This window comes from Delphinus delphis, chromosome 10 (assembly GCF_949987515.2).
Source record: "Delphinus delphis chromosome 10, mDelDel1.2, whole genome shotgun sequence".
Classification (NCBI taxonomy): domain Eukaryota; kingdom Metazoa; phylum Chordata; class Mammalia; order Artiodactyla; family Delphinidae; genus Delphinus; species Delphinus delphis.
This window is the reverse complement of record NC_082692.2, coordinates 45114399-45129717: the sequence shown is the minus strand read 5'-3', so window position 1 is coordinate 45129717 and position 15319 is coordinate 45114399. Positions and strand designations below refer to the sequence as shown.

Genomic DNA, 15319 nt, shown 5'->3' with positions numbered 1-15319 from the left:
AAAGATCAGAGCAGAAATAAATGAAATAGAAACAAAGGAAACAATAGCAAAGATTAATACAACTAAAAGCTGGCTCTTTGAGAAGATAAAAACATTGATAAACCTTTAGGCAGACTCATCAAGAAATAAAAGGGAGAAGACTCAAATCAATAGAATTCGAAATGAAAAAGGAGAAGTTACCACATGCATCGCAGAAATACAAAGGATCATAAGAGATTACTACAAGCAACTATATGCCAACAAAATAGACAACCTGGAAGAAATGGACAAATTCTTGGAAAGGTACAATTTTCCAAGACTGAACCAGGAAGAAATAGAAAATATGAACAGACCAATCACAAGCACTGAAATTGAAACTGTGATTAAAAATCTTCCAACAAACAAAAGTCCAGGACCAGATGGCTTTACACTAGAATTCTATCAGACATTTAGAGAAGAGCTAACACCTATCATTCTCAAACTCTTCCAAAAAATTGCAGAGGGTGGAACACTCCCAAACTCATTCTACGAGACCACCATCACTCTGACACCAAAACCAGATAAAGATGTCACACACAAACAAAAATTACAGGCCAATATCACTGATGAACATAGGTGCAAAAATCCTCAACACAATACTAGCAAATTTCAAAACCAACAACACATTAGAAGAGTCATACACCATGATCAAGTGGGATTTATCCTAGGGATGCAAGGATTCTTCAATACATGCAAATCAATCAGTGTGATACACCATATTAACAAATTGAAGAATAAAAACCATATGATCACCTCAATAGATACAGAAAAAGCTTTTGACAAAATTCAACACCAATTTATGATAAAAACCCTCCAGAAAGTGGGCATAGAGAGAACCTACCTCAACAAAATAAAAACCATATATGACAAACCCACAGCAAACATTATTCTCAATGGTGAAAAACTGAAAGCATTTCCTTTAAGATCAGGAACAAGACAAGGGTGTCCACCCTTGCCACTATTATTCAACATAGTCTTGGAAGTCCTAGCCTTGGCAATCAGAGAAGAGAAAGTAATAAAAGGAATCCAAATTGGAAAAGAAGAAGTAAAACTGTCACCGATTGCAGGCAACATGACACTACACATAGGAAACCCTAAAGATGCCGCCTGAAAACGACCAGAGCTAATCAATGAATTTAGTAAAGTCTCAGGGTACAACATTAATACACAGAAATCTCTTGCTTTTCTATACACTAACAATGAAAGATCAGAAAGAGAAATTAAGGAAACAATCCCATTTACCATTGTAAAAAAAAGAATAAAATACCTAGGAATAAACCTACCTAAGGAGGCAAAAGACCTGTATGCAGAAAACTATAAGACAATGATGAAAGAAATCCAAGATGACACTAACAGATGGAGAGATATACCATGTTCTTGGATTGGGAGAATCAACATTGTGAAAATGACTCTACTACCCAAAGCAATCTACAGATTCAGTGCAATCCCTATCAAATTACCAATGGCATTTTTCACAGAACTAGAACAAAAAGTTTTACAATTTGTATGGAAACACAAAAGACCCTGAATAGGCAAAGCAATCTTGAGAAAGGAAAATGGAGCTGGAGGAATCAGGCTCCTGGACTTCAGACTACACTACAAAGCTACAGTAATCAAGACAGTATGGTACTGGAACAAAAACAGAAATATAGATAAATGGAACAGGATAGAAAGCCCAGAGATAAACCCACGCACCTATAGGCACCTAATCTATGCCAAAGGAGGCAAAAATATACAATAGGGAAAAGAAAGCCTCTTCAATAAGTGGTGCTGGGAAAACTGGACAGCTACATGTAAAAGAATAAAATTAGAACACTCCCTAACACCATACACAAAAATAAACTCAAAATGTATTAACGACCTGAATGTAAGACCAGACACTATAAAACCTTGGAGGAAAACATAGGCAGAACACTCTATGACATAAATTGCACCAAGATCTTTTCTGACCCACATCATAGAGTAATGAAAATAAAAACAAAAATAAACAAGCGGGACTAATTAAACTTAAAAGCTTTTGCACAGCAAAGGAAACCACAAACAAGATGAAAGGAATGGGAGAAAATATTTGTAAACAAAGCAACTGATACAGGTTTAATCTCCAAAATATATAAGCAGCTCACACAGCTCAATATCAAAAAACAAACAACCTAATCAAAAAATGGGCAGAAGACCTAAATAGACATTTCTCCAAAGAAGACATACATATGGCCAACAAACACATGAAACGATGCACATCACCAATTATTAGAGAAATGCAAGTCAAAACTACAAAGAGGTATCACCTCACACCAGTCAGAATGGCCATCATCATAAAATCTACAAACAATAAGTGCTGGAGAGGGTGTGGAGAAAAAGGAACCCTCATGCACTGTTGGTGGGAGTATAAATTGATACAGCCACTATGGAAAACGGTATAGAGTTTCCTTAAGAAACTAATAATAGAACTACCATATCACCCATCAATCTCACTACTAGGCATATACCCACAGAAAACCATAATTCAAAAATATACATGCACCCCAATGTTCATAGCAGCACTATTTACAATAGCCAGGACGTGGAAGCAACCTAAATGTCCAACAGAGGAATGGATAAAGATGTGGTACATATATACAATGGAATATTACTCAGCCATAAATAGGAACAAAATTGGGTAATTTGTAGAGACATGGATGGACCTAGAGACTGTCATACAGAGTGAAGTAAGTCAGAAAGAGAAAAACAAATATTGTATATTAATGCATATATGTGGAATCTAGAAAAATGGTACAGATGATCCTATTTGCAAAACAGAAATAGAAACACAGAGGTAGAGAACAAATGTATGGATACCAAGGGGGAAAGGGGTGGGGGGAGAATTGGGAGATTGGGATTGACACATATACACTATTGATACTATGTATAAAGTAGATAACTAATGAGAATGTACTGTATAGCACAGGGAACTCTACTTAATGCACTGTGGTGACCTGAATGGGAAGGAAGTCCAAAAGGGAGGAGATATATGTATATTTATGGCTGATTCATTTTGCTGTACAGTAGAAACTAATACAAGATTGTAAAGCAACTATACTCCAATACAAATTAATTTAAAAAAAATTTTTAATAAAATAACTTTTCTTAAAAAGTAAATATAAAATACCAAAAAAGGAGGAAGACTTTGACTCTTAAACCCTAGCTTGTGCTAGGTTTGACCACAGACTTGATCAAAAAGGAGGCCTGAAACTCACAAAAAAATGATGAGATTTTAAAAAATGAAAATATGATAGATGTGGAGCCCAATCAGTGAAGAAACAAAGTTAAGAATCATAGTTTTTCCCAAAGTTGCAACCTGAAAACATGTAACAGAAACAATAGAGATAGAATTGAAGGAGATTTGCAAAAGTTGAGAAAAGATCTTATAATTCAGTATAAAAGCCCAACTATATTCCAGGTAAATCTCAACCAACAGACCAAACATGTACATATTCTTTTAAAGTGCCCAATTAACAAGCTAACACAAAGTCCAAGGTCTCTAGGCTGGAAAAACAAGCAAACTGGCTTCTCTATCAAGGAATAACACTAGGCTGGCCAGAAACCTTTCCTTTGTAATATTTACTGACCACACAATGGCATTTCTAGGGAGAAAAGGCTATAACCAATGAATGTAAGTTTGTTCTGCTCTCCTCTGCCCTGCATTCACCTCTTCTCAACAGCAGCCCCAGCCCCCTACCCACTCCCCTGACATTTGGTGGTGGATGCACAGAAATGTTAGCCAGTCACAGCTCCCCACTCTCCCTACAAGTTCTTCGTGATCCTCCCCCTCACAGCCTCATTTTGGTAGCTGGACACCTTTGTCTTTCCATATTAACTGGATGATGATTTTTTTTCTCTGATCCTTCAATTTCTTTTTGACCTTCTTTCTTCCAGCTCTTCCCACAAGGGTGTAGGTTCTAATTCCCATAATAAATTCCTTATTCCATCACCCACAGTGGTTCTGCTTCTATGATTGAAGCCCCACCAATACAGCAAGAATAAATTTTTAAATAAAATATAAATTTATTAAAGTATTTTAAATTAAATATATTTTCAAAGACAAAATAGAGCATGCAGGGTATAAACCCTAATAAACAATTTTGACCTAAGGAATAAGTAAATGCTAAGGAAGGTAAGTCTTCTGGTCTTTTGTTTCGTCCAAAGCACAAACAGAAAAGTATTCTGACAATGCTAAAATGGACTTTCTTTCGATAATAAGACATTTCTTCCCAAACAGAGAGAAGAAAATATGTCTTACTTTAATTGACAGGAACAAATGAATACTTACTCATATATTTATGGATTTCTTCCTGTGTTAGTCCAATTGGGTGGTTATAACAATAATACAATAGACTGTGTGGCTTAAGCAGCAATCATTTATTTCTCATAGTTCTGGAGGCTGGAGAGTCCAAGATCAAGGTGCTAGCAGATCGACTAAGTGGTGAGGATCCACTTCCTGGTTCATAAATGACTGTCTTCTCACTGTGTCCTCACAAAGCAGAAGGGACAAGAGAGCTCTCGGGGGTCTCTCTTACAAGGGCACTAATCCCAGTCATGAGAGCTCCACTCTCATGACCTCATCACCTCCCAAAGGCCCCACCTCCTAACATCATCATATTAGAAGTTAAGATTTCAACATAGGAATTTACGAGGGACACAAACATTTAGTCCATAACACTAACTATCTACAAGGCTATGATAGACCCTAAGATGAGACATAAGAACATCCTGATTTTGTCTGAGACCCCAAAATAAAGACTGCTCTTACTTAATTTGCCACTAAATGAAAACCTATACAGAATAGTTATGTTGGGATACTATTAACAAGGCACTGTGTCATTTTTCCAAAAAAGAGACCCACACCCAAATACTCAGATGAAATAATTTATCTAATTAGAAACCTAGCAGTAAAAAAATGCACCCTTTACAAAAGACCAGGATTGTGCTATAAAATCCATCATAAATAGCCTTAGTGTGTAAGCATGTGTGTGACTCTTTGGTTGGGGAGAGTATAGGGGTCAATTAAATTAAAAGTTATGGGCTTCTTTGGTGGCGCAGTGGTTGAGAGTCTGCCTGCCAATGCAGGGGACACGGGTTCGTGCTCCGGTCCGGAAAGATCCCACATGCCACAGAGTGGCTAGGACTGTGAGCCATGGCCACTGAGCTTGCGCATCCAGAGCCTGTACTCTGCAAAAAGTTATCTCACCAGATCAGTCAGTATGCTTTTGGTTGCAAGGAACAGAATGTCCAAGTCAAACTGTTTTAAGAAGTAGTGGGGTGGGGACATTTATTGCCTCTTGGAACTTAAGAGTCAAAGGGCAAGGATGAATTAGAACACAGCTGGATCGAAGTGTTGAAACCACATCACCAGGACCCGGTTTCTCCCCAGCCCTGGCTCTGCTTCCCTCTGTGCGTTTCCACCCATCATGGCGATTTAGCAAGGACAAATACTGTCTCAGACCAACACTCTTCTCATCTCAACCAAAACAGAAAAGATGAGCTCTCTCACCAGGCAGACTGAACAAAAGTCCTGGACCTTGATTCCAAGCCCAAACTGGGTCTTGTACCTATTCCTAAATCAATGCTTGTGGCCAGGAGGACAGAAGCTCTACTGATTGTCTCAGGCTGCATGCCAAGCTCAGCCACATCCAGACAGCATTAATAATAATGATAATAATAAGAAGAAGAATGGAGGCCTGGCAGACCCACGAGAATTTCCATTACCCTCAGATTTCCCATTTGAACAACCATATGGAAAATGAACTGAGATAAAGAAATGAACTTAGAAAAGCATCACCCCAGCTTGGCTTCTTTTTTCTCTTGCTAATTGCTAAATACTCTGCTTTTCCTCAGCCATGCAGCCCTCACTGTAACTTCACCCTGGCATCCATGAAGCTGAGGAATGCAGATAGCAGATAATCAACTATTACTCAAAGAACACTGCCTAGATCTGGACTTACAGAATGTCCTTAAGTTTTTCAGCTTTTAAAAAAAACTCGTACCAACCCACAAATTTTCAATCATACTTCCAGACAGATCAGCCTTTGTGACAGAAACTGTTCTCAACCTTTATTAAAAATCTCATTTGCCAGCAGCCTCATATATTTTTTAAATGTCCGGCCTCATTTCTTCAAACTGGCGCATAGCACATTTTTTCTTGGCTATAATTAGTCACTAAGGCTTATTAGCATAAGAGTAGCTCCAAGAAACTCTAGATGACAAGTCAACACTGATTTCTGTTTTTATGTTTTTCTTGATTCTCAGGAAAAGTATTTGGTTTTTTCTCCTGGAATAAGCCACCCCATGAGCTTTCCTCTTTTCACCCCTTGAGAAGAGCTATTATTATCAGAAGGGAGCATTAGTATAAATTCTTCAAGTAACACATCAGAAGGATTAGTCTGAGCATAAGCAGTCTCTCAATTCTGACCATAGTGCAGCAAAACTTCCAAGCATCAGGAGAAAAGCAAGTTAAAACCAACATTTTACCAGCTGCTACACATGGGGTGAATCAATACCACTAACTGACAACTTTTCATATGAAACTCAAGCAGTCTGACGTTTCCTTTTTCTATTCCCGGAATATCTGATCTCAAAGGGCTATTGCTAGTGAGCGAGGAGATGGGGTTCACACACAAGGCACTCCTCTTCTGTTCTGGGGCTGCCGGGCGATTAAAGGGCAAGGCTTTGATTGTTTACTCTTTTTTTTTTTAACATCTTTATTGGAGTATAATTGCGTTACAATGGTGTGTTAGTTTCTGCTTTATAACACAGTGAATCAGTTATACATATATATATGTTCCCATATCTCCTCCCTTTACTCTTCAATAGCAAAAGCGAGGGGCACGGGAACAAGGGCACCAGCTCAGGAGTCCATCCCAGCTGGTTCCAGCCATAGCACTGCCACCAACCAGCCTTGCATGTGACCTTGAGTGAATTCCTTAACTCTCCGAGCTCCTTCTTTCCTCATCTGTGAAATTAATATTATAATAATATTTCTCCTTCTTGGTTGGTAGGAGAATGAAGTGAAGTATCCATTGTGAAGTGCTTAACCTGAAACTTGAACATGAAAATGACAGCTAACATCTACCGAGCATTTCTTATGTGCCAGGTGTAAGAAGCATTCAATTCATGAATTTATCCATTCAACGAATATCTATGAGCACTTACATGTTCTAGAGGATTGGGATATGTTTTTCAGCAAAACAAAGATTCCTGCCTGGAGCTTAATACTTCTGGGATAACTGTGAAGATTATAACATAATTAATAAACATAATACACATAATATATAAAACCAGCAATAACAACAATAATAAAGATGAAAATGAACTTCCTCCAAGTTAATAGATATAATTGAGACTTGCCTAAAGTGCTTAGGGACAGCTTCAGGCCTAATGGCACAATGAAATCAGCTAAGCAAACTTCAGGAAACAAAGACTCTCCTGCACCAGGGATTCTGGGACCATTTTGCACTTGAGTGCCTTCCGACTAGGGATAAATGAAAATGAAAGAAATATGATTTTCTGCAATGCTGAAATGCTACTAATGTTCTGAAGATCTAAGAAAACTGAGTAGACTATTCATCTTTCTCAGATCCTACAGGAGCTTTAGGACAGTCATGGCTCTGCTACAATTTCAAATAACAGAAGGGCCATTCAGAAATATATTTAATACGAGGTTGAAGGCCATGTGGAGCACAGCTGCGATTTTCAATTTCTGTTCATTGGCATCTGCTCTCACACACAAGGTGAGGTTTTTATTTTTGGTCAGTACTGTTCTTGACCTGAAGATATCTTGAACATCGACTGTCCAAATCAGGAAGAGGATTATTATCGCTTAAAGGGAAGTTGCCATCCACTATGTTAATACCTATTCATGGTTAGATAGAAAAGGGAAAAAGAAGAAATTTCATATGACAAAAACAATGGAAGCATGTCTATCTTGTGGCTGAAGGATGAGATGCAAAAGTGTTTGGCAAGGCTTCAGGGAAATGCAGATCAAAACCACTGATGAGCCACCACTTCAGAGCCACCAACATGGCTATATTCAAAAAGGACAGGTAAAACCCAGTGTTGTGACATGGAGTAATTGGAACCCTCACACGTTGCTGGTGGGAATTTTAAATGGTGCCAATACTTTGGAAAATGGTCTGGCAGTTCCTCAAAAGGTTAATAAACATAGAGTTACCATAGGAGCAAGCAATTTCATTCCTAGGTGTATACCGAAGAGAAATGAAGACATATGTCGACACAAACACTTGTGCACAAATGTTCACAGCAACATGATTCAAAACAGCCAAAAGTTGGAAACAACCCATATGTCCACCAATGGATGAATGGATAAACAAAATGTACAATACCTATACAATGGAATATCGTATTTTATTTATTTATTGTATATTGTATTTTATTTTATTTAACAATAAAAAGGAATGAAGTACAGGTAGATGCTACAACATGCATGAACCTCAAAAACACTGAGCTAAGTGAAAAAAGCCAGTCACAAAAGATCACTTATTGTATGATTCCATTTACATGAAATGGTCAGAACAGGAAAATCCATGGAGACAAAACCAATTAATGGTTGCCACAGGCTGGAGGGAGGAAGAATCCTGTGCTAATGGGCAAAGTATTTCTTTTTTTTCTAAAATTAGATAGTGGTGATGGTTGCAGACTCCTGTGAATCTACTAAAAACCTTTGAAATGTACACTGTAAAAGTTTGGATCATATGAATTATATCTCAATAAAGCCAGTTTTTAAAGCATTAGGCACTATAGGCAAAATAAATTGTCTTTACCCCAATATTTGTCTTTTTGTCATTATACTTTTTGTCAATATTTATCCGTATTTCTCTCCCTGGTATGGTTTCACAGACTTGGGGGAAGCCTCTGTGTGTCCAAAATATCTTTTGCCCTTGCCCTTTCCCTACTCCTGTCTCACTAGCTTGTGGAATTCCACCTCTTTAACTTCTTACCTTCTGGTTTAAGGCTTTGCTTCTAACAAATATTCAAAATAGCTCAGGGGAAGATTTCTCATTGAGATTTATCAATCGTGTGATGTTTGGTATGAATGACTTGTCAGATCTCTTGCTGACAGAGGGATTTGTTGAGGGTAAACAGAATGAGGATAAAGTGCCAGAAGACACACGAAGAGGGCACAGAGCAAAGGAGGTGGGGGACACACCCATTTCCACCTCAGTATTTGAACCACACTGGTCTGTTGCCTGCCTGTCTTTGCTGATGCCCTGACCTGTCTCCTCTTTTCTTCCTTTTTCCATCCATCAATCCATAAAACCTCTTCATCCTGCAGGGCCAGGTGCAAAGGCCACTTATACCAGAAGTCATGGTGCTTATAACTACCACTCATCCTTCTATTCCGTCTGCTTTGGGTTCATATTTTTAATGATTTTATTTTGAAATTACATAGAACTTTTTTCATTCTTCTTCTCTGTATAAAAATATAGTTCTGTAACATGTCTGTGTCATAGATGGTGGACAGGATTTCTTTGGAGGTACAATGCCAGCTGACAGTCAGGACTGGTCTGAAAATGACTCCAGACCATGTCCACCCTCAGTGAGGAATGTGCTGTGATTGATTAGCCATGTGTGCAATGAGTACAAGAGGGGTGAAGAATATGCACATCATCCCTGACAGCTGTCACTGCCATGGAGCCCTTTGTTATTTCGTATTTCCCTCTGCCTTATAATCAGATGTGATTTCAACCTACACAGCAGAGAAACTTTCTTCATTGTTGCATACCAGAGTGGGCTGGTTTGCTAGTGATATCATTTGCTAATAATCCTAACACCGTGTACTCTAAAGCAGTGGTCCCCAGCCTTTTTGGCACCAAGGACCGGTTTTGTGGAAGACACATTTTTCCACAGACCAGGGGGTAGGGATGGTTTCAGGATGATTCAAGCGCATTACATTTATTGTGCACTTTATTTCTATTATTATTACATTGTAATACATAATGATATAATTATACAACTCACCATAATGCAGAGTCAGTGGGAGCCCTGAGCTTGTTTTCACTTGCCACTTACTTGATAGGGTTTTGATATGAGTCTGCAGGCAATTGATTTATTATGGTCTCTGTGCAGTCAAACCTCTCTGCTAATGATAATCTGTATTTGCAGCCACTCCCCAGCACTAGCATCACTGCCTCAGCTCCACCTCAGATCATCAGGCATTAAATTCTCATAAGGAGCGCACAACCTCGATCCCTCGCATGCACAGTTAACAGTAGGATTCGCACTCCTATGAGAATCTAATGCCACCGTTGATCTGAGGCGGAGTTCAGGCAGTAATGTGAGCGATGGGGAGTGGCTGTAAATACAGATGAAGCTTCACTCACTCACCCGTCGCTCACCTCCTGCTGTGCAGCTCGGTTTATAACAGGCCACGGACTGGTACTGGTCCATGGCCCAGGGGTTGGGGACCCCTGCTCTAAAGCACTATGTAATACTACAATACCTTATCTTTCCACACTACCTATGGGACCTCACTCTTCTGACTTTCATGAACAAGAAAAATAATTTAAATTCATATATTTGACATATTGTATAGCAGGTACTGTTAGTTGCCTACCCTACATTCACCACCACATCCCTCCTTCCTCCTTCTGGAAGCAATTGCAGTGTTGTTCTATTATCCATCCTTCTGCATGGGTCCACAGGATTTGGGGAGGTTGGCACCATTGCCAACTATAAAGTTGAGGCCTAGCATAATGGTCTTATTCCCCTGCCCAGGGTTGGTTTAAGCTAGGAATGTGAAACAATTTTGAAAAGAGAGGAAGTATCCTGGGCTGGAGGGCATCTGGGAAAGCCTTCCTCCCTTTTTAAGATTCACAGAAATAGAGGTTCTTTCTCTGCATGCTGTCATGTCGGGATACTATGTCCAGAACTGCTACCACCATCATGCTGAGTCTGGAAGCAAGGTTTAACCACAGAGAAGGAGGAAACGGACAAATGACAAGGAGACAGAACCAAAGTAGTGACAGCTTGTACCTGGAGCTTGCCCCACCACTGGACTTCCTGTTCAGAGAGATAAGAATCCTGGTATTTTTAAAACCCAGTTGAATCCAGTTTAGCGATATTTCACCCTGATATATACATATGCTCATTTCAAACTACAACTATACCTACATATTTGATGGCACAGGTATAAACATTTATCATTAATCAAAATATCTTTGTGTGTGTGTTTGAAGTTTCAAATGTTCTTTCTAACAATTCCACAAAGTAGCTATTTTACAGGAATTATCATCTCCAATAAAAATATAAAGTAACAGACACCCAGACATGACATATTTAGTGGCATTCTGCATGCATTCATTTCTCTAGGCCACCTGGCCTGGGTCTAAGAGTGGCATGGTCGAGCAACACAATTTACTGTTGTTCCATTCAAGAAAAACCAAGTGTATTCTCTGTGCCAGACATCAATCTAAGAATGGGTGATACACTTGAAAGAACCCTGATCTCATGGAACCGAGCTTTAAGCTAAGACCTAAAGATAGGAAGGAGTTAGTTCAGAGAAGTGGAGGGGCTAAGTAGGAAGCATCTCAAGGAAGAGGACTCGTATGTTCAGGACCCTCAGGCAGGAAGGAGCTTGGGTTTCTTCAGGAGCAAAGAGGGGCAATCTGCAGAAGCATGGTGCTCATGGGGATGGGGACATCCTACAAGACAAGGTGACATGGGCAGGAGTGTTAGGAAAAACCTGAAGCCATTAAATAGCTTTAATGAAGTAAGTGATAGGACTGTATTTACACTTATAAAGATTTGGAGGATGGATTAAATAGAGGCAGAAGTGGAAGGGGCAGATGAGATTACCAAAGAGTAGTGAGAAATGGTGGCAGCTTAGACAAACTGATTAATTTGTGTTTCTCTTCCCTAAGTGCTTCTGCCACACAAATCCTTCTGCATAGCAAAGCAGTGTGTATCTCCTATACTGGCAATAGCACAACCCACAAACTTTTATGGTGTTAGGACCCCACTGCCTTTCAATCCAACGTAGTGGACAAGAGTCACAGAGGAGCACTCCCTGGGGCCTGAAGTGCTCGTCACCTCTGCAAACATTTAGAGTATGTGCTGGGGTCACTAGTTCTGGTGATTTCATCATGAAGACGTGTAAGACAACATAAGGGTGGAAGCTTTGATACTTTGGAAGACCCTGTCATCAGACATAACGTGTTGAGCAATAATTAGAAATTAAGTGAAAATACACAAAATGCCTCATTATGTTCTAGATTGTTCATGGAAGATGTTTTCCCCATGCTAATGCATAGACACAGTAGTAAAATCAGCAACCTGAAGGAAAGAATACCCACCTCGGGTCTAAACAGTTGAAATTAATACCATGAGATAAGTGTGTCCCCAACATATTGTACCTGTAGTAAAGAAAACAAGAGTCCATCGCGACTGAAGCCTGAAATTAAGAGGAAAGTGCAATAGAAGCATCACTGTGGTACATCAGGTTCCTGTCTCCTGCTTCCAAAATCTGTTGGCTTCACAGGATTCAGTCATTTTGTTCACTGGTGGTGATGACAATAACAGGACTAATAAAAGAAAACATATCTCCTGAACTGGATGATTGGCAAATTCTCCCACTGGGGAAGAACTGGAGAAGTAGAAGCAGCACTAAATGAAGACAGCTGCAGAGGAGAGCATAGCAGCAGATTGAGGGTTAAACACCATCTGCTTACCAAGGAAAGCGAGAAGGGAATGACCACCTGGATATTTCTATCACCAACATGCCTCTAAAGTGTCATAAAACATCTCAAGGTGGCTTTCCTGGTGGCGCAGTTGTTGAGAGTTCGCCTGCCAATGCAGGGGACACGGGTTCATGCCCCGGTCCGGGAAGATCCCACAGGCCGCGGAATGGCTGGGCCCATGAGCCATGGCCGCTGAGCCTGCATGTCTGGAGCCTGTGCTCCGCAATGGGAGAGGCCACAACAGTGAGAGGCTTATACCTTTAAGCTGGAAGTTCCTTTGCAGATGTCATTCTGAACTGTGGGGTGTACTAATAGGAACACTCTTCTGGCTATTAATAGAGTCCATAATTTTTTTTGTTGAACTTTTTATCAAAGTACAGCTAGAAGAACCAGAAAATGATCCTGTGGATTTTCTTTAAATACCCCTGGTCTAACTAAATCCGAATGTTGTAATGTCTGAAAATTACCAGTAGTATTTCTACAGATGGTACCAGCAGTTTATCAAAGGCTGAGAATAAGCCTGCAAAGAATAAGGAGAGAGTTTGGAATAATTGTAAAGGCATAAATAAGTTCACAATCCTTGGAGAACAATACATTGTTTTAATTTTTCAAACTGGCCTTGATCTTCTGGCAAATACTGTAGTTGAAATAATTATTACTAACATTTATATCAGGAACAATGTTTCTAAATTTTCTTTTTAAATTCCCTTTAAAGACACCAATAGCAGATGTGTGGCCTGTGAAGGGAAGGTCAAAGGAAGGTGTGTGTGAAAAGAAAACAAAAATTTAAATGTGCCCTTTGAATCTAAAACATAACTTGGAAACAAACCAGAATCCCAGTGTTTTGATGAGGAAGAAACTGGAGAAAGCCTCACCATTTCCACTGGTCCTGGACAAAACCTGACAGTATATCAAGCCCCGCAACCAAGGGAGGCTTCTGCTATTAGTGAGGACCTGTACTGCTTCATCATTTGTTTTAGAAGGTGAAAGAACTTCCTAATGATATTATCATAGATTTTTATTTGAAGTAATTTTCCACTAAGCTTTTAGCAAGTCTTTAGCTTTCTTTCATATTGTATACACAGCTGAGCCTTGAACAAAGTGGGGATGGGGCACCGACCCCCATGCAGTCAAAAATAACTTTTCAGTCTGCTCTGCACATCACCAGTTCTGCGTCCGAGAATTCAACCACCATGGGTCGTGTGACACTGTAGTGCATAGATATTGAAAAAAATCCATGTATGGTTTTTCATAACCACCACTCTTTACTACTGTTGTTACTAACATCACCACATGGAAAAACTAAAATTGAGGCCAGTGCTATAACCTTAGTTTAACCCAGTAACCTAACTCTTTATGGAACTCAAGTCTCTATTTATATGACTTCACTAAATCTTCAGTGTTCCCTTCACCCCTGCACTCCTCCTCTTCAAGGTGGCATCAAGTGAGGGGGGTGGCATCAAGGCATCAGAGATTGGGAAAAGGGGTCTGAATCCACAGGTAATTTCTGCAGAGGCCAGGTCTGTTCTTCTTGGACTATTCAGGTCAGTATTAGATCACTTTTATCTTTATTTTTTTGGTGGGAGGGATGCCTGCTGGCGCTCATCACCAAAGTCCTTGAACTCACCCACTGGCCTCCAGTCATGCAGTGTTAGAGCATTGCCACCTCTGCACCCTCCAGTGTCCACCCTCCCCACACCTCCACGCAGATGCTTCCACAGCCCTTTAAGAACCAGCTCATTGAAACTGGTATATTGAACAAACCCAGTGTGATGAAAACACATTTTTTATCCCCCTTCCTTTACACATTTTTTAGATTAAGAAACTATTTTTCGCCTCCACTTGACTCTTTCGCACTTATAAGCAATCTTTAAGTCCTAACAACTCATGGAACAGTCTAATTTGGTATATTAATCTGTTATATGTAATAATCAACTCTCAAAGCCTGAATTTATCTGGAATCTCATCTCCTTCCTCTTGTGGGGGCCTGAGCTGGCCACTTGCAGTGGGGAAGGAGAGGCAGAATCCTCTCTTTCTGTGTTTCATCCTCCTCCTTTTCTTCTACCAGTTTAGTAAGCAAGACTTTGAATTCTCCCAGGCTGGGCCCAGAAGGTTAAAGGATTAAGGTAAAGGGCACAGACGGTGGCAGGCACCATGGTTATCTGGTCAGAGGGCCTTCTGGGCAAGGTGTTTAACCTGGACACATTCTCACATGAGGTCTCCCGGGCTCCTTGGAGGTGGCCTTCACTGAGAACCACATGGACAACTGCCCTCCCTGCATCCGTAACTTTTACAGCAGCTCACTCAATATGGACTCTTGCAATTAAAAGACCCTCCATCTTCCCAACTCTGGGCAAGATCTCCTTCCCACATGGACCACCATGTACCCTCACACACCCTCTGTCCTCTAGGAGTGTCACCCGGTCCTCACACTGCCCCTGTATCTGCTGTCACCCACAGGCAGGTTCTCTGCTGCCCAAAGGGAGGAAACGCATTTCAAACTCTGAGTAGTTCCACTGAAGCCACCTCCCAAACTCAGCGTGGAATGAAGGAGAAACACCCTCCCGCCCCCC

General features: G+C 40.2%; 1 pseudogene; it reads left to right on the top strand.

The window, feature by feature from the left end:
• The first annotated feature begins 10929 nt into the window (after positions 1–10929).
• On the top strand, positions 10930–13733 carry LOC132431910 (sentrin-specific protease 6 pseudogene; annotated as a pseudogene).
• The last annotated feature ends 1586 nt before the right edge of the window (positions 13734–15319 follow it).